The sequence below is a fragment of the Onychomys torridus genome, chromosome 2 (assembly GCF_903995425.1).
Source record: "Onychomys torridus chromosome 2, mOncTor1.1, whole genome shotgun sequence".
Taxonomy (NCBI): domain Eukaryota; kingdom Metazoa; phylum Chordata; class Mammalia; order Rodentia; family Cricetidae; genus Onychomys; species Onychomys torridus.
Window position 1 is genome coordinate 30,657,529 of NC_050444.1, and position 19,360 is coordinate 30,676,888.

Sequence of the window (19,360 nt, forward strand, 5' to 3'; positions counted from 1 at the left end):
AAGCTGCCTTTGCTTTTTCTTTTCATATATTGTGTGTTGGTGTGTAATGTGAGTTCTGGACAGTTTCCAGAAAGGGAGGAAACTTTAAAAATGTATGTGTCACCTCCCCCAGCCCTGTCTGGCCTTTGTATCTCCACCTTCTTAAGAAACGGATGATTATCCCAGTAGGAATGCAAGCAGGTTTCTAACATTGCAGAGCGTTGTCTGCTATGAGGCAGTTTAGAGCACACTGTTCATTGACAACCTGAAGATCAAGACAGGCCTTTTTGAGAAATCCACAGCACATCAGTTGTTTTTCATTTAAAGTTTCCTTGCAAAACCTTGGGCAAACAAATATTTGTACAAGAATCGAGAAGGGTGCCATTGGCTATATGTCCCCCAAGAATCACTAACAACATTGCTTTCTAAGTTTCCCTGTTGAAGTTGGATAGAATAAAGGGAGAACTTCATTTAAGAAATAGAGTTCATGTGTCTCATTGAGGAAATCTTATATGAATTCTAAAAATTTACACTTAAGTTCCCTTAAATGTAATGTAAACAACACATTAAATTAGCAAGTTTTATTTTATCTGCCTTTAAAAGAAAGGCTTTCAGTGTGTGAGAATTTAAATTTTACTTGGCATGCATAGAATCCTGGAGAACTGGAAAGGCTCTCCAAGACAGCAATTGGCAGGTGGAAAAAGCCAGGCAGAGCCAAGTTTTGAGCCTTAAAAAAATTCAATGAAATCTTGACCCTGATATCCTTCCTTGCTCTCTATTTCCTTGTTGATAGATACCAATATTAAAGCATCACACTTAGAAAATGTAATTTATTAAAGATCAAAATATGCATAAAACTCCCAGAAAGACAGTTACAACATTCAGGAAAAACGTGTATTCTCTGACATTGAAATTCTGAGGATGTTCAGATAACATTGTCTTGTTTCATGCCGCTGTGCAATATTGCTCAGTGAAGATCTGCCAAAAACACAGAACTGAAATTTGGTTACAGTTTAAATGGATACTTATTGCCAAGTTAGTGTTATCCTGAAGTCTATGTGGCTAAATCACTTCATACTTGAGGGTTTGCAGTGTGAAATACATGAAAAAGCAACGCACTATATTTTAAATTAAAATATATTTGTTTAATGTTTTTCTTTTCTCATAGAATCAAACTTGTAAATGGAAAAGGTTTTAAAGATAAGTGAAGTGTTCAAAATATTTCAATATATTTTAGCTTCCGGAAGAATAAATACACACAGAATATGACATAAATTCTAAGATTTCATTGTTTTGTTTAATGATATATTCAAGTTACTGGAAAACTTTAAATACCTTAGGATCTGTAATATTATTTGTATATCTGCATATATAGTATTCAAGTCAAGGACGTGTATTTACATTGTCACTAAAATGTTCATTTATGTATACATTATATATAATTGCTTGAATTTTTTAAGAAGTAAAATTAATAGCTTAATATCTTTAGTTAAGCCAAAATGCCCAGGAATTAATAGTTCCTTTGAATTTTTGATGTATTGACATTACATGATTTTGCTATAAACTTTTCATTTGTGTATGATTGAAAATTTAATGAATCTTGCTTATGCAATACTTTTATTTGTAATCATCAGTTAATTTCCCTGTCTCCTTTAAAACAACGCTCGCAGATTATACGAGATATGGCTGTTTAGGCATTCTATCTGAATGCTATACAGGAGGTTAGTTAGCCCTACATTCAGATCTTTACACTCAATGGGGCCTCTTGTTCCCATAGTGTTTTCACAACACATAATATGCTAATGAACAACATGGGGAATTAAATGCAGTTTGAATGCTACACTAAAAAAATAATGCAAGAATGCATCACTCATTTTCGGCCGGGTGGATACCATCTCTGTAGAGTTCATTCCTGACCTTACCTGAGTAAGTACTTTAACTTAACGTATGAGACACACCTAGAGGAGTAATACATTGAGCTTAATAGGAAGACAGTTAATAACCTTATTCATCCTCATGCGCTATCAATCATGGCTGTCAGCAGTCTGCTGAATCAAAGCAAAAGTGTTCTTCACAGATGACTGATTAGAAACGCAAAATCACAAGATCCATCTTCATGGTCACTTTTATTATAGTCATTTTTAAACTGACAGCAACCTGCTCAGTTTCAGCACACTGGCCATCACAAACAGTGTCACTCAGTGCAGCTAAGCATGAGAAGAGGTTGGCTGGATTATACTTAAAAATAATTAGGCCCTCAACCCTTTGTGGCCTAGAAAAAGGTAGTCTTCTCCTAGGCTCTTTTACCTATCCTTAACTGCTTTGATTGCAGTGAGTCATTAGTTTCTAATTTAGAAGGTAGCCAGTGTTTTCTTGTCAACAAGGAACTAGGAAGCAAATATATCTGGTTGAGAGTTACAGACAACTTTTTGTCCAGAGTTTCTTCTGAGGTTCATGGCAATGCCCCTTTTGTCCTCACAGTTTATATAGGCTTCTTTGTATAACCAAGTATGTGTGGATGCATGCGTACATATGCATGCATGTGTGTGTATGTATATATGGGCTGCATGCAATTAGCGCATCCTGCACTCTAGGTAGGCAAAAGTTGAAAATGATAGTCTGAAAGGGCTTCTTTCTTCGGAAGTCACAATGTCATCACTTAGCATCATAGCACTGACATACTGAGTCTGTAACTACTGAAATCCAGGGTCCTCAAGGTGACCACAACAGAAAGTACTAAGTAGCTACATAACTTCTTGATATGTAATCCTATATCATTTCATTTCTGCCTTAAAAATGACTCATTTAAAAAGCCAAATAGATATATAAAAAAATTAAATTAGAGGTTTCCCAGTTATATCCGACTCAAATGATAAGAAACTTTGTTTTTACTTAGATTCTTGATTATTATGATTCAGGCACTGTAGTTTTGGGGTTTATTTCATGATATATTGTAAGACTTTGAGAATATTTTATAACACAATAAGGTATAATAATATACATCATTATGTAGGGCAATTTTATGGAAAATATTGAAGACATAATTTTCATGCACATGTTGTGAATAGTTCATAAAAGAAAACTCAAATGATTTAAATATTAGTTTAATAAATTAATCAAAAGACCTTATAAATATCTGTGTAATGGATATTCTTTCACCAAGTGTTCATTTTCTTTTGGGTGGCTATAGACACTTCTATGCAAATTGAAAGAAAGAGCAAGATACAGAGATGCAGAGAGGCTACAAAATTATCAATTTTCATATAACTATATTCATTTTCAAATAAGTCAATATCTTCAAATAAGTCAATATCTGACTCTTTATAACATTCTGCCAGGATACTGATTTTTTTAAATTTCATTTCTCCTTCTACACACACACACACACACACACACACACACACACACACACACACACTTTTATTGTTTATTCTAGATTAAGGGTATATGAATGTATGTATAAATGATATATCTGTCTTTTCATGTGTGGTTATAGATGGATAAAGTTATTCTATATATTAAAAGGCTAATGTCAACTAATATTGATTTCTTTAATATTGTACTCAGCTTATGCACATTTTTCTATAGATATAGGTGCAGTAACTAAAATATTAGGAAATAAATCTCAACTAGTGATCTTGTTTATTTATTTGAAATAAACAAATGTATCTGGATTTGAATTGATATATTTGTTAGTTGATATCTTAACATATTCCTACTCTATAATAATAATAACAATACCTCTGTGAGTAAATATGTAAGGTTAACTGAAATGTTTACACAGTTTAAGAGCTATGTAATGTCACAGAAGCCATGGAATAATCATATTAGTGTGTTCATTTGTTCATTTCCAGCTAAGCAATAAAAGCAGAATGTCTTGGAACAAAACTGTGTGTATGTGTGTTTAGTTTGGAGACGAGAAGTTCTTAATTCTAAAACAGATAACATCTCATAAAATTCAGTGTTACTTCATTTAAAGTTAATTTTGGTGTAAAGTTTACTTTCTGGCTAGTTGTGCTTATCAAACTACAGCCAGGAAAACCCCTGGGAAGTTCTGGACTTGTTGGATGGTCATCCTTTGGTGCCATCTGCATTTCTACAGTGTAGATCGCTATTATCAGACTTCAACACACATCATAAATACGAACATTCATAAGGCTTGTAATGATGTGAGACTACAATCCTACTCATGTAGAAATGGAGCTTAATATATCGAGAAATAGCACAAATATTTTTCTACTGTATCAAACAAAATGAAGCAGTTAAAAACTCTGCCTTTTAAAATTTACCATAAAATGGCATTGTTTTAAGAATTTTATGTTCTGACATCATTTAAAATCACCACCCACTTATACTTAAAAATATTACTGCTAATAAGAAGTCTTTTCAGAAAAATATTTATTTTCCTGAAGTGTTTGGCTGCTTTGTTCCTGTTAGTTTCTGAATATCATGTCAATTTGTCATCATTGTTTCTGCTAACATTTTTTTCTTCAGAGTATTCCATATTTAAGTGCACATGTAAAGTAAATGATTTTATTTAATAAAAATATGATAAATGGACTAGCACCAAGGCCTTTCAGCTGGTACAACATACTTCTTCATATAAGTACATAGTGATCAGAGAATATTTTAAACTGTAAAAGCTTAAGTTTTCATCATTTGGGTGTGGCTAGAATTTGTGTTCATGCATTATATACAATATGCACATGTATGGATACATATACAAAATACTATCATATTTAGACTGTTGACTTCTTTCAAATCACTGCTGCACACAGATATTCCAATGCTGATTGCCATGCCTGCGCTTATGCCGACCGAATATGCAGTTAAAGCATTTCTCCCTCTCCTTGAGTATGATTTTCCCTAGGTACCTGAATTGTTCTTTGTTGAATCTTTGTGATAAAAAGGCTGTTATGTGAGTGTCAGCTTGCAATAAATGTGTGAGAAGTCGGACAATCAGGACAGACCGGCCATGTTTTAGCATGTCTTTTCTACCTGGGCTTCAGAGTCCCAGCTACCAAAAAGTGATATTTAGAGGGAAAGCAAAAGAAGGCAAGGGTCACACAAAAATCACCTTTAACCTTTTATAGTCAAAATGAGAAAAATCGTGAAATACTTACAATTATTTGTTGTGTGATTTAATTATAACTGCTTTCCATGATGTTTTTATTTATTATGAAGTCCTTATTAAAAGTGGTCATTTCATTCACTTCTTCCCTGTTTCTTAAAATATTATCTATGCAGCCTTTAAAAGTCTCCAAAATCAAGATTCATATATTTTCTGACATTCCTATCCCCAAAGCTTTCTGTTGACTCAGTCAGTAAAGTTCTAAGATGCATTTTATAAAAATAGACTATTTTAATATTATGATTTTTTTTCTGTTTTTTTTTGTGGGGGGTGCGTTTCTTTTTTCCAAAGAAATATGCCAGCAGAATTAATTGGCACTTATTTGCATGGATTTTGAGATTTTTAATGATGTTTTCAAGTAAAAAAATTAGGATAATACAATAGAGATAAATATGCCTATTTGATAGCTTGGCTTTTTTTTTATGCAAGCCTTCACTTAAGTATTATGCAACCCCTGAAGAATTTTAAAGTATTGTAGTTTATTTTGCAATATTTGCACAAACACTCAGAGTAGTATTATATTGCCTAGTTATTTCATGATATTAAATTTCACATTTAGATTTTGGATATCATCTTATTAGCTATCATAAACTAGCAGTTTAAGGAGGGGGCGATTGTGAAATGTAAACACTGCTTCTAGATTTTACAGCCTTACCATCGGGGAGGGGCCAGTGCCACTATACCCCAAACATTTCCCTGTTATGATTATAAGAAACGATCAGATGCTGTGGCAATTTTTTTCATATGTGATCTTTCTTTAGAATTATTTTCAAAGAAAACTGTTCTTAGCCCTTATTTTCATCTCCAAAAAAGCATTACGTCTTGCTTCATTGTGAAATATTTCTTCATAGCATATCTTAGTTTAATTCACTTTTAGCAAAAGAAACACCCAGGCTCAATCTGGAGACCTCCTTCCAACATAATTTGGCTGGACCTTTTCTTAGTAAAGGTTTTCTGGTTTTCATTTTCACTTCATATTCTCAAATAAAAGATCCTTTGTTGTCTACCATTTGATTGGACTTAATGAAAAACACTCCATTTTAACTTAACAGTATTTCCTTTTGAATTTATTATATTTAAGAACACTGTCAAGAATCAAACATTTAATCTCAGGTTTTTATATTTCAAAATATATTACTATCACATGGTTCGGTGAGGTGATGTAAAAAGTACACTGAAAAGATTTCAAACAGAAAAGCAAAAGCAAAAAATGCTGCCTTCATTTTAATATGAAACTAAATACTAAGGCTAATGTGCAGATTGGGTTCGGCAGCTGACTGTAAAGAGTCACATGTGACAGGGTGCCAGCAGCAGAATCGTGCAGTATTGACTAAATGAGCTTCACTGATTTGTATTGAGGCTAATATCTTCTTTAAACAATTCCGTGTAAATTGTGCGTATAAAGTCATTGGAAGCTATTTCTCAGGACAGCCTTGCCGGCTAGCTACCTGCTGGAGTGAGGAAGATAATCAATAGGAAGAAATAGAGCCGAGCATGAGCCTGGAAAGCCGCGGAGCAGTTAATGCTGATAAAAGTAGATGATGTCAATATTTGGGAATAGCACAACTCTGGGATAATAGACAAAAGAGAAGTGCATGCGTTGTAGGACATCGAAACGGGGACGAAATGGAAGTCTAAGTGGCAGATGATGCTGTAGGCTGCAAAAGACATTCTTTATTACAGCCATTGTTAATCTCCACTGCAATCCAAACACAGAAGAGGATGCCGTATGAAAAAGGGCCCCTAAGTTTATTAGCAGTTTAAAGACCCCTTTCTGTTTCAGTGGTCAGTTGATTTCTACAGGTTTTACATATCTCATTAAATTTTATTTTTTTAAAAAAATTCCTAAGTGGCTTCCAAGATTTGCGAAATAAAGTAACATATAAAAAGGAAAATGAAGATATGCTGTCAGTCTGAGGGTAGTTCTATACATGTAAACAAACCTTGGCGCCTCCGTGTACGTTTGTGGTTATAGAAGACACTTTGTTTTTCAAAGATAGTAGACTAATTGGAAGTGAGGTAATGGGATATTTTTACTAATTTAATACTAAAAATCAGTTTTGCTCTTGCTGTCAGGCGATGAAATTTCATTCTTCAGTGCTGATCTTTCTGTTGATGTATTATGACATAGTCTGTCAACGTGAGCAGATACAGGGAGGGAGACCCGGCGACTGAGGCTCAACCTGTCCAGTGCTCCTCTCGAATTTTAAGCGTGCTAGTGTGTTTGGAGAGAAGAAGGAAGACTGTGCTTGCTTTACATGCTATTATCTCTATAAAATTTTAGTCCAATCAAATCAGTTGGACCACAGCCATGTTCCAAACACGAATGAGGGAGCCAATTTCAAAACATGTATTTTAGAATATCTTCTTTATGTAGCTGTTCAATGTCAGAAGCTCATTCTTTAAGAAAATAGACACCATTCTCAGTATGCAAATTGCTCAACAAAAAGTAGTAATAAATTCAAGTACATATGATTATTAAAGGTAATCATTTCTTCCAAATTAAATAATTCTATAACTGCTACATACTTTTATTGTCACAGATATTTCAGTTGTTTGATGTTAGGTACATGGGTTATGTCAAACACACAATTCTCTGGACAGATAAAATAGCAACACCTGAAATATACATTTGTGTATGTATATTTACTTGAAATCATGTTACCAAATGTTATTAGAAAGTCAAATGCATTTGCCTTGTACCTGATCTTTTTTTTTTTTTTTTTTTTTTTTTAATCCCATGGACATACAGGATCAAATGTTCGTTTTGTGCTGTTATTTTTGGAGTTGCTAGTTATTTTGACAAGACTATTTTGAGCTTTAACAAAACACATATTAGGGTTATTAATCCAGTATACCACATAATAATTATAATAATTTTAGACTGTAAATATATCATCTTTGCAGGCTGCCTTACAATGAAAATATTCATTTAAAAATTCTAATATGTTGCCAGACATGCCATCTTTTCATCTTAAATACAGAGAAATAAAATATTCCTATTTATTATTGAATTCCAAAGAAGGCTTCATTTAAAATAAAGTCTGAATTTTGATTTAGAGACACAGAAAAATCTTTTGAGATCTCTACTCCAGCTAATTTGTTAATCTTGTGCCACTTTCAGCATTTGTCACAGATAGACCAGGAAATTGGCTCCATCTCATTCTAGCTCTGTATTGAATTAAAAACCTCTACTGCAAAGAGGAGCATGATGTGGGGAAAGAATAAATTTAGTTCTTTCTTTAGTAATGCACATATATTTCCATACATTTCACATCCTAAGGGAGACTATGAATGCATTCAATAAATACAAAACTATAAAGTATAATTCCAGAAAAAGAAAGGTTTACATTTTTTTCTGGTTTTAATATGCCATTTTAAGTCTGAACACTTAAGATTAAATATTTTTATTCATTTATTTTGCTTTTCTTTTAGCAGACACCTTCAGCATTGGAGATACATCTTACATAATGAATTTCAATTGTTCCTTCCATTTGGATGATGTTAGCAAGTTTAGGTAGAATCAAATTATGTATCAGCAATGACAAATTGAGAAAAATGTTTTTTTTTTTTTTGTTGTTGTTGTTTGTTTGTTTGCCATTTGAATCCTGGCTAGCTTAGTAGACATGTGCAAACTACATACACACATGCAGAAAAAGGAGCACCCATTCTTATTCCATTTGTGTAGGCCAAGATGCAAGGTGGTTTTCAATAACACATCATAACACAGAGCACTCTGTGCACAGTGAGTGTGTTTCTGTTAAGATCTGGTTAAAATGAGATCTATCCCACAGGTGATGGAGATTTTTAGCTGACTAGGAAGACAGATTTCCTTGTATGTGTAGTTCACCGTACTTCCCAGTATCTGGATTTCAGAGTGCACTGAGAGGAGACAGGGCAATGTGGTAGATTTATGATGGCCTCACAAAACCAGAGCTAGCAAAGATTATGGCATAGTTGTTTAGAGAAATGGTGAACTGAAGCTTCCTGATTTACACTGACATATATCTAGATAGATCCTTCGTTTGCAAATTGCCTTGAAGAATAATCTTTTATTAAATGTTTGATAGGTACTGAAATGTGCATATCTATTTTAAAGCATACCAACTATGCTGCAATTATTTATGCAAGGATTCTGGTAAGCATTTTTAGCTTACAAACCCTTTCATTGATATAGCTAAAATTTGATAAATACCTTAAAATAACATCCAGTGACATTATTGCATCAGGTTAGGAAATACATTTTATAAAGTTTCAAAGTTAGCATCCAGTTGTGAGGAATTTGGAAAAGTCACAATAAACCTGCATAGTGAACAGTTCAAGGTCTCTAAAAATATTTATATTCTTACTCTATGATAAAGAAACAAGCCTTGAAAGAGTGCCTGCATTGACCAGTCCAAAGCCTCTGCTCCCCTGGCTCATTTGATCTTCATTATCATGAACCACATTACTGTTTCTTTTTGTTTTATAAGACCAGCGAAGATACTCCTTTAACTAAGTACAGAAATCATGAGCAAACACACATGCAGATATTTTCCTATGGAGGTCTTCTCTGCCTAATATCAGAAAGGACAGCATGCAGAACCCAAACATGTCAGCACTCAGCATTTCCAAACCATGACTTAGTATTGTTTGCTGCTTTCTTTTTAATTACCACAATAGCCTGTGGTATCATCATTTAAATTCAGGGGACCCATAAATTGTTCTTTTCAAATCCACACACTGATTTATATGATCCCTCTTAGTCTGAGAAATAAATGTATGAGTAAAGATGCGGGTGTTATATAACTAGATTTGAGATCTGGAAAAGTGCTGGAGTCCCAGACCCTTTAAGACCCTCATTCTGTCCTTTTGATTATCCTTGCACTTTACAGCTTACGAGTGCAGATGCCCAATACTGGCACTGTGTAAATGGGTGCTTCCAGAAGCTGCTCACTTGAATTACTGGGTGCTCCAACTGCTTCCGGAATAAAATTCTCTAACAGACAGCAGCTGACAAAATGGGAGAATATGGCTCAAAGTGTCAGATAACTTTTACCTCTAATGTAAGTTTTGAGGACTTCTTTCCAGTTACTCTCCTTTTTTTTTTTTTTTTAAAGAGGGATTTGCTAAAAACAAATGGGAATTATAAGAAACATACATTTTTGCTATTGGCCTCAATTCTTTATCAGAACAAAAGATCTTTCCTCCTTTTCTCCCTCCTCCCTTTCCTCTCACTTCTCCTCATCTTCTCCTTTCCTATTATCTCTATCTGCCCCCCCACACTTTTAAAAAAAAAATTATTGCAAAACCCACATAAAGTGTGATTTATTCTTCAATGAGTTTGAAGGTGCACGTGGATTCTCTAGGTCTCTCTGTTCTACATAACTGCATACACCCCAAATAGCCCTTTCTCCCTTCCGACAGACTCTAACCAACTACTATCCTCCCCTTGCCTTGGTCAATGAACTGAGCTACTATAGATATCACATGCCTGTCCCTCCTTGGTGACTGACTATGCCTCACTTAGCATAAAGTCCCCCAGGGTAACCGGGATATCTTCCTCCAGTGTTTAGCCATTATCCTCCTCCTTGAAAGATAACAGGGAGGAAGCCTTAGGAATGTTGCACATGCATTAAACCTGTTCATTAACTAGGAACTTGGATGTCGAAAACAGCAGTAAGATTTAATTCATATGTGAATCAAGGGGAAGGAAGCTTTCAGCTTTTGTTAAACATTGACAACTCCTAGGTTACAAAGTTAAGGTTCCTGGAATGCACCCCTGTGCCAGGCACTGTGACAAGCAACTCACTAACATTGTCAGGTTCATCCACATAACTGCTGCAGTGTTCTTCTTATTATCCCCCCCTTTACAGATGACAGAAATCAAGGCACAGTGAGGTCAAGTCCCTTGCACAAGTTTATAAAAGCAGATAAGTACTAGAGATGGGATCCGACCACCCCCTTAAGCACTCTCATGCTGTTTCCCTAATAGTCACTTAGCAAACGCCCTTCTCTTCAAATCCATGGGGATGAAAGCGTATCTTTCTGCGTAGAGAGCAAGCAGTCCTTCACTGTCCTCCTCTAGTGCAGAAATAAGGAGAAAATATGACTGGCTGAAGCCTGCTGACTTTGGCTATTTGGTCTTAATAAAGAGTAGATGTGTCTAGAATTACAGTCCAAGACAGGGATGTCAGATGAATGGGTGTGGCAGGTACACTGGAGATTGTTTTGATAGCTTGGTCTCTCGACCCTCATCAGTGTAGTATGATTTCTCTGTACTTTTACTGTATAGCTAATTCATAGTTAGTTATGATTGCTTGAATAATTATGGATAGATAGTTTGTTCCTTTCCAAAACTAGACTATTTTATAAGTCTAGATACAGAAGCCTTATGCTTTAGGATAATTTGAGTTTTATCCCCAAGACAGGATTCAGTGTCTAGTTTTCTGTAATCTCACTAATATTTTTCTGTTGCATTTACTTTTGTAAATAAAATTTTTCACTAAAACTTCCGTGTTTCAGTGACGCATAAGAGCTGCAGATGATAAGAAAGTTTGTTACAGTTTGTTATCTAATACGTGCTCTGTTGGTGAGATACAAGCACTTTGCTTCATTAAGAAATTGTGAAACTTACTTAAGTGGAGACTGCTTTACAAATAGTCAGAACTCAAGAAACAGTAACACACATAAGTAGATATCTACCTTGATGAAAATCTGACTTAAAGGCCTTTCAGGTCTTGGATTCCCTTCATTCAAATTTGTTGAGTTAAAAATCACTTTATGTGTCTCCTGGGTTCTAGGCACAGCTTACTGGCACCCGTGCTGGAGGAAACACACGGGGCCTATGCTGTTCCAGACAACAGGCAATACGAAGAGAACAAACAAACAGGGACTCTGGGGTCTGAGGAGAGTATGAGATCCAACTGCAGTCGGGTGTGTTTAGGGTGACTCAAGGGGTGGTTAACTTCTTCAGGTCTGCTTTTCCTTTTGTGTAAAATAAATATTCTAGTAACAGGGAAAGAATCCTTAAGTGGTGGATTTTGAATATGCCATGAAAGTAAACAACACCTGGCACTTTATTAGGGCTTAATTGTCTGTGACCCATCACTGTTAATTCTAGATAATTTTAGTGTCTTTAAGAATGCTACTTTTACTAAAACTCTTATTTTGAGGCATCTCCTAAGAACTAAAAAAGTTCAAATATAAAAGGAAAATCTTGTACAAAGTAAATTTAATTTAAAATACCAAGACTATATAATCTTTTGAGTTTGTAAACATTACATTTATAGGTTCTTGATTTTACATAAAAATACTCCACAAGCATCTAAAAGGTAATTTAATTTTATCTTCACAATTGGCATTAGACTTAGAATTTTTACCATATTGAGGTCACAATCACAAAGAGATACTATCTTTATGAAACTGATAGTCTTATGGAATGTTTAGTATGGAAAAATAGAATGTAAAGCAATATAGGGAAAAGTAATTCTGCAAAGCTAATAAGGTCAGATCTTTATGTTGGAGACCACTAAGAGTGACATGCTGATTTCAAGCCCATCAAGGTCAGCCTTTGCCTTTATCATTTAGGTAGAGATATATATTTATATAATATATATATATATATATATATATATATATATATAGAGAGAGAGAGAGAGAGAGAGAGAGAGAGAGAGAGACTTAGGTGTCTATATATATTTATTAATTGTGGGAATGAAGCAAAAAGGTTCTTTGTATTTTTTCCTCAAATACTATTGCCTGTTCATGGTAACGCAACTCGTGTCTTCTTCTTCTTCCTTTTAAGTGAAGAGACTGATGCCCTAATACAGGCAGTGCGTGCCTGCACAAACAAGGCCTGTACAACAGAGTTCCTGACAAGTGTGAACTAGTTTATAAATGTTAAAATCTATCGAAAAGAAGCAATGCCTTCCTTGTGCATTGTTTCATCTTTTAATGCTCTGCTCTGTTTTCATTCTGCTAGGAAGTTCTATATTTAATTTTAGGAAAGAAAACACAGAGTCCTTCCCTTTCATACTGACAGGGTCACACATATTCAGTCTCTTCCTGGTTCTCTGCTTTGGGTCACTTGTGCCCTCGTGTGTGACCATAAGTCGCCCTTTCAATTGACAGTTACAAGCAAATGATAGATGCCTTCATGGACTTTGCACAGCCAAAACAAGCCAAGATATTCAGACTGATTTGGGCAGGAAAGTTTAGATACTCAGGACACAGAAAGCCCATCCTCAGGGACATTTGGGTGAAATTGATGAAAGAAAGAAAGAAAGAAAGAAAGAAAGAAAGAAAGAAAGAAAGAAAGAAAGAAAGAAAAAAAGAAAGAAAGAGGGAAGGAAGGAAGGAAGGAAGGAAGGAAAGAAAGAAAGAAAGAAAGAAAGAAAGAAAGAAAGAAGGAAGGAAGGAAGGAAGGAAAGAAAGAAAGAAAGAAAGAGAAAGAGAGAAAGAAAGAAAGAAAGAAAGAAAGAAAGAAAGAAAGAAAGAAAGAAAGAAAGAAAGAAAAAGAAAAAGACAACAAGAATGCTTAACATTCATTCAGGAACAGAATGAATTCAGGAGATAGTAAATATTTCCTGTCTAACTTTACCTTACCTGTCTAAGATTTTCTGATAGCGATAGATTCTTGGAGCATGTTATTATTGTTAAATTTAAACCAAATTTCATAGTCTATGTTATTGGACATGAATTTTGTTTTCTTTTTATATTGTTTCATGTCAATCATTCTTAGCTGTTTTACTTTTTACAAGAAAATATTCTATAAAGCCATGCTGCACATAGTTTCTTTTGACTGCTTAAACTTTACATTCTCTTTCAACAATTTTAAGTGGGTAAATCTTTTAATATTTTCTTTGAAATTTAAAAAGTTTTGCCCTTCAGAGTTTGACAAACATAAAATTATTTATTTCTGACACTTTAACAATGGTTCTCTGACTAGTTACCTGTAGTTTTTAGAAAATATGTTTTCTATATCTTAACACAATTTTAACTCCTCCTTTACCATGTACATATGCTTTTACAATTTATTCTTTGAGATTTTTCACATGTGTACAATATATTTTCATCATATCCATGTCACTTTTTATCATATCACTTACTTCTGTACCCTTGTCCCCTAAGACCCTTCTTCCTACATCTTCCTCTTAACTGCATGTCCCCAGATTCCCCCCTTATTATATAGTCCACTCTTTTCAATTAGAGCTACTTTTGTGTGCTGCCAGCCATTCTGCCCATACTGGCAAGTCGACTGGCTTGATGGTATTCAAATCTTGTGGAGACAGACACAACTGCTGTTAGTTCCTGAGTTCAACGAGCCTGTCATGCCCAGAAGACACTACAGCAACAATACTCTCCTCTGTCTCTTACACACTTTCTACCTCTTCTTCCACTGAAGTTTAGGCAGGAGTGTGGTATAGATGTCCCGTTGAAGGCTGAGTACTCCATAGTCACTAAATCTCTGATCTTTGACCGAGGTGTCTGTATTAATATCTGTTGTTCAAATCTTAGATGTTCTTTTAATAAAAATCCCAGAGCCAGATATCAGTGTGAAAGCTGGAAGATCAGAGAAGGAGAACAGCCAAACTCTAGTTTTTACCTCTATGAAATCCTCAGCCTGCAGAGAGTGAGTTCCTGTTTCCTCATATCGTATATACCCTTTTCTGCCCTGCTGTATTAGTTCCTGGGATTAAAGGTGTGTGTGCTTCCCAAGCAAAGGCATGAGATTTCAAGTGCTGGGATTAAAGGTGTGTGCCACCACTGTCTGGCTCTGTTTCTCTCCTATATGGGATCAATGTCCTATAGCCCAGTATGGCCTTGAACTCACAGAGATCCAGATGGATCTCTGCCTCTCCAGTGATAGGATTAATGGTGTAAGCCACCACTGCCTGACCTCTATGTCTAATCTTGTGGCTGGCTCTGTCCTCTAAGTTTATTAGGGTACACACTTTATCACTACAAGTATCTGTCCACAGCAAAGAGAAGCTTCTCTGATGAGCTGTACTAATTTATGGATACAACGATACGTACTTAGTAAACAGTTTGATACTCTACCCATTAGCAAAATAATAGATGTGTTTTTCTCTGGTATTCAGATTATAGCTTTTCAATAGGATTCAGAATTAAGAATTATTGCTATTTTATTAATTTTTGAGACCAGTTCTCACATAGTCAAAGCTGGCCTTGAGGTTTTTATGTATCAAAGGCTGGCTATGAGCTTCTCATTCTCTTCCTTTATCTCACAAATGTTGGGAATATAGACATGAGCCATCGCACCAAGTTTAAAATTGAGAATTATTTAAATATGCAAATTAATTTAAAAATGAATAATTTAAATGATTATAAGTAATTTAGTAGTCATTTGAACCCTACTGAGTCTTTTGAATTATTCCACCAAGACACACTGGTAGTCCCCAAAGAAATAGGAAGGGAACAATAGTCTTAAGCATGCCTGGATTCTCTGCTCTTCCTATGTTACTGTAAAAGTCAACAGAATCTCAAAAACACACCCGAACTAAACTTCCTTGTGATGTTGATGGCTATAAACAAATTAGGTTAACCCCAAGTGTTAACAAACTTAGCTAATTTAAGGTTGCTTTTTAGAGGTCAAACCTCTTCAGAAGACACTAAACACAATAGTCTTTACCTCCTGGACAACGATGACTTAAATTTACTAATAATTGGGAATTTCAATTCCTGAAATTTCAATTGTGAGAATAAGAAAGTTGAGCAGAAGAAAAAGATTAATTTTACATCCTAGATCAGTTGTGGCAGTGGGGCAGTAAAACTTGTATGCATCATAAGTTTAGGGAATTGAATAGTCAGAAAGAATCAGTGTTTATGAAGAGAAGTTAGTGTAAGGGTTGTTGGTAGACAGATATTCACTGTGACAATTTTGTAGCAGCCCAAGTGTGAAGCAATGATCTTACATTTGAGCCATTCTATCAATTCATGGTTTGATTTCCAGTATTCCTCATAATCCAGTTAAGATCTCTCCTGTCTAGTGCTCTAAATATTCACCCCTTGAGTCTAAATAGGAACTTTTAAAATCAACTTTCCACCTCTTTTATTATTTTTTGTACTACATATATATATATATTTTTTTTTTGCATCAAGCACTGGGTTACAACCATTAATTAAATAATTAATTAATTTTTTCATGACAGAGTTTCTCTATGTATCAGCTCTGGCTATCCTGGAACTCATTCTCTAGACCAGGTTGGCCTCAAACTCACAGAGATTCGATTGACTCTACCTCTGGAGTGCTGGGATTAAAGGCGTGCACCACCACTCACTGCTGTATTCTAAACTTAAACCTAATTATTGCTAGTTTTCTTGTTTTCTGTATCACATGAACTTTCAGATTTTTTCTTTTGTATTTTATTAATTGTCCAGATGATGGCCATGCCTCCATTGGAAAATTTGCAACTTTCACTAGATTTCACTTGCTGGTACTCCCAACTGTCTGGCTCATTGAGCACTGGGCAGAGCGGTGTTCTTTCAATGTCCAACATCTGGAAACAGGGTGAGTGTCTAATCCTTGCTCTCCACAATTCTGCTTAAAATCCTCATCTTCTCTCATGTTGTTGCCTCAGTTCTTCTCATTTCTGTCTGCCCCTTTGTTCATTCATCCACTAAGAACTTTTATTTAATGTATTTGTCAAGGATAGATACTAAATGATTCTAATGAATTCATAAACTCCTAAAAAATGATTCTTAAGGAAAACTAGAGAGTTCTGATGGCAATTTAATTCAGTACTGAAAGAATATAGAAACAACATATAACTCCTGACTAGAGTGTAAAAGTCAAATGCTCCTGGGCATAATAGATGAGCACCTGTTTTTATTATTATACACATAGGAGCTGATTGGGATACAATTTGAATACATAACAAAGAGCTATAAGTTCTCAATCACTAGACTATGTCACTAGACTTATCAGTAAATGAAGACTAGAATTTCAGCAAGACACCATGATTAAATTTTTGGCTATATTGTATATTAGCTGAGTGTCTAATTAGTTTATGAAGATAAAGTTTATCTGTTCATTTCTGTGCAAAATGTGGATTATATTGTTAATTTATTAATAAGATTAAACAAAGCTGCAGGTAAGTAAAGCTGTATAAATTCAAGCACATAATAAGGAATTTGGTTTACCAGAAAATGTCACAAATTCCATTGGTTAATTCATGAAACTTATTAGATATCTTAGAAGATTTGCAGTATTCTGCAAAATTGATGGGAAAGAAGTTTTTGCCATAGTTAAGCCAGTGAAAAAGACCAAGAGAAGGAAGTTGCTACTGGTATGTGAAAAAAGATTCTAACACAACCTGAGTTGCAAACTTATGTGCCAGGACCACAACAAATCCAATCAGAGGACTGGGGAGTGCAGTGTGCATAAGCCCATACTTAATAATCATCCTTAGAGGGCAGTCACAGCAGACAAAGATAGAAATTGATCCAAAGACATGATCTAACAGAATGTCTAAGACATATTTATTGACTAAAAATATTCAATGTTTCAGCATCTCCAAATCATTATATGGAGATGACAGTAAGTTATGGACTGAGAGCTGGATAGTAAAAAGGAAGATATAAAAAATAGAAAAAAATTAATATTAAAGTTTGAAAATAATAGACTAAAAGGCACTTAGGAAATAATTGAAATAGAAAATTCACAAAGAAGCAGGACATATGTCTTAATATAATAACAGCAAAATAATTTTTGAACTTCTAAATGAATATACTGTACTATACTATTAACAAGTATTGAGACTAGTGAAATGTGAACTAAATTTGAAGCTTTAAAATAACTAAAAATAGAATGTTGTTTATTATGCTTATTTCTCACAGAAAGATTATAATTACACATTCCTATTATATACATATGCAAACACATAATACACATACTATAAATATACATTTATACAAGTATATATGTCCTAGTGACTGTTCTATTGCTGTGAAGAGATACTATGCCAAGGCAACTCTTACAAAAGAAAGCATTTAATCTGTGGCTTGCTTACAGTTTCAGGGGTTAGTTCATTATCATCATGGTGGTAAGGAGGCCGACAAGTTGTTGAAAAACTACCTAAGAGTTCTACATCCTGGTGCATAGGTAGAGAGAGAGAGAGAGAGAGAGAGAGAGAGAGAGAGAGAGAGAGAGAGAGAGAGAGAGAGAGAGAGAGAGAGAGAGAGAGAGAGAGAGAGAGAGAGAGAGAGAGAGAGAGAGACAGAGAGAGACAGAGACAGAGAGAGACAGAGAGACAGAGAGACAGAGAGACAGACAGAGAGACAGAGAGACAGAGAGAGACAGAGAGAGGCAGGAAGACAGACACACAGCAGAAAGACAGACAGACTGACTCTGGTCTTGATATGGACTTTTGAAACCTCAAAGCCCATTCCAGGTAACACACTTCCTCCAAAAAGGCCACATCTCTCAGTCCTTCTAATCCTTTGAAACAGTGCCTTTACTGGTGGCTAAGCATTCAAATATTTGAGCCTATGGGGTCCATTCTTATCCAAACCACCACAATATATATGTACATTTCCTGTATAAACTGTAGAGAAAAATTTTGATTTGGAACTTGGAAATTCAATTCAGCTTTTCCTGACCTTCGTGCAGCTTTCAAATGAGAGGCTCCATGTTATTGTGTGACATGAAGAAGCTCAACTTTTTGGCATGGCTGCATATGGAAGAGATTTTTTAAATGAGAGAACTGAGCATTTTGTTCATCATGTTGCTTTGCATCTTTTCAAAAATATGAGTGCTTAAATTAATTTGATTTATTTGCTTTCTGCCTTTATATTTTGTGAAATGATTGTTTAAGTCCCACTAGCCAATTTCAAAAGTTTATACAAATTGTAGTATCATGCAAGACCATTGTGAAGGGTATAATGATGAGTAGAGAAGATCCTGGCCTCATTGTTAAAATTCAGCTGAGAATGGGAGGAAGGAAAAGGACATTTTAGTTACTTATTAAAGTGGAAATTTTGTGTATATACGTGTGTGTGTGTGTGTGTGTGTGTGTGTGTGTGTGTGTGTTCATGTGAGTGTGTGCAAGTACACTTTGTGTGTATGTGGGTAAGGAGGCTACAGGTTGAAATCAGGTGTCTTTGTCTTCAAACTCAGACATTTAACCAACTGAGCCGTTTCCCTCACCATGGAAAAGCACATTTTATGCATTAAGATAATGCAAGACAATACAAAGAATGGTGAAACAATTTTGGATAGACAGATAAAGAGTTAATAATTACCTTGAC

The 19,360-nt window shown here is 34.9% G+C and overlaps 1 long non-coding RNA gene across 3 annotated transcripts in view; it reads left to right on the forward strand.

Annotated features, from left to right (window-relative positions):
- The window catches only part of LOC118578170, a 66,243-nt gene that overhangs the window by 11,021 nt on the left and 35,862 nt on the right, over nucleotides 1-19,360 (forward strand). The window contains exon 2 of one of the 3 annotated variants that reach the window (XR_004944230.1): nucleotides 16,493-16,622. The exons of the other annotated variants lie outside the window; for them this stretch is intronic. This is a non-coding gene — a long non-coding RNA (uncharacterized LOC118578170). The remainder of the gene's footprint in view (nucleotides 1-16,492; nucleotides 16,623-19,360) is intronic. 3 annotated transcript variants of the gene reach the window in all.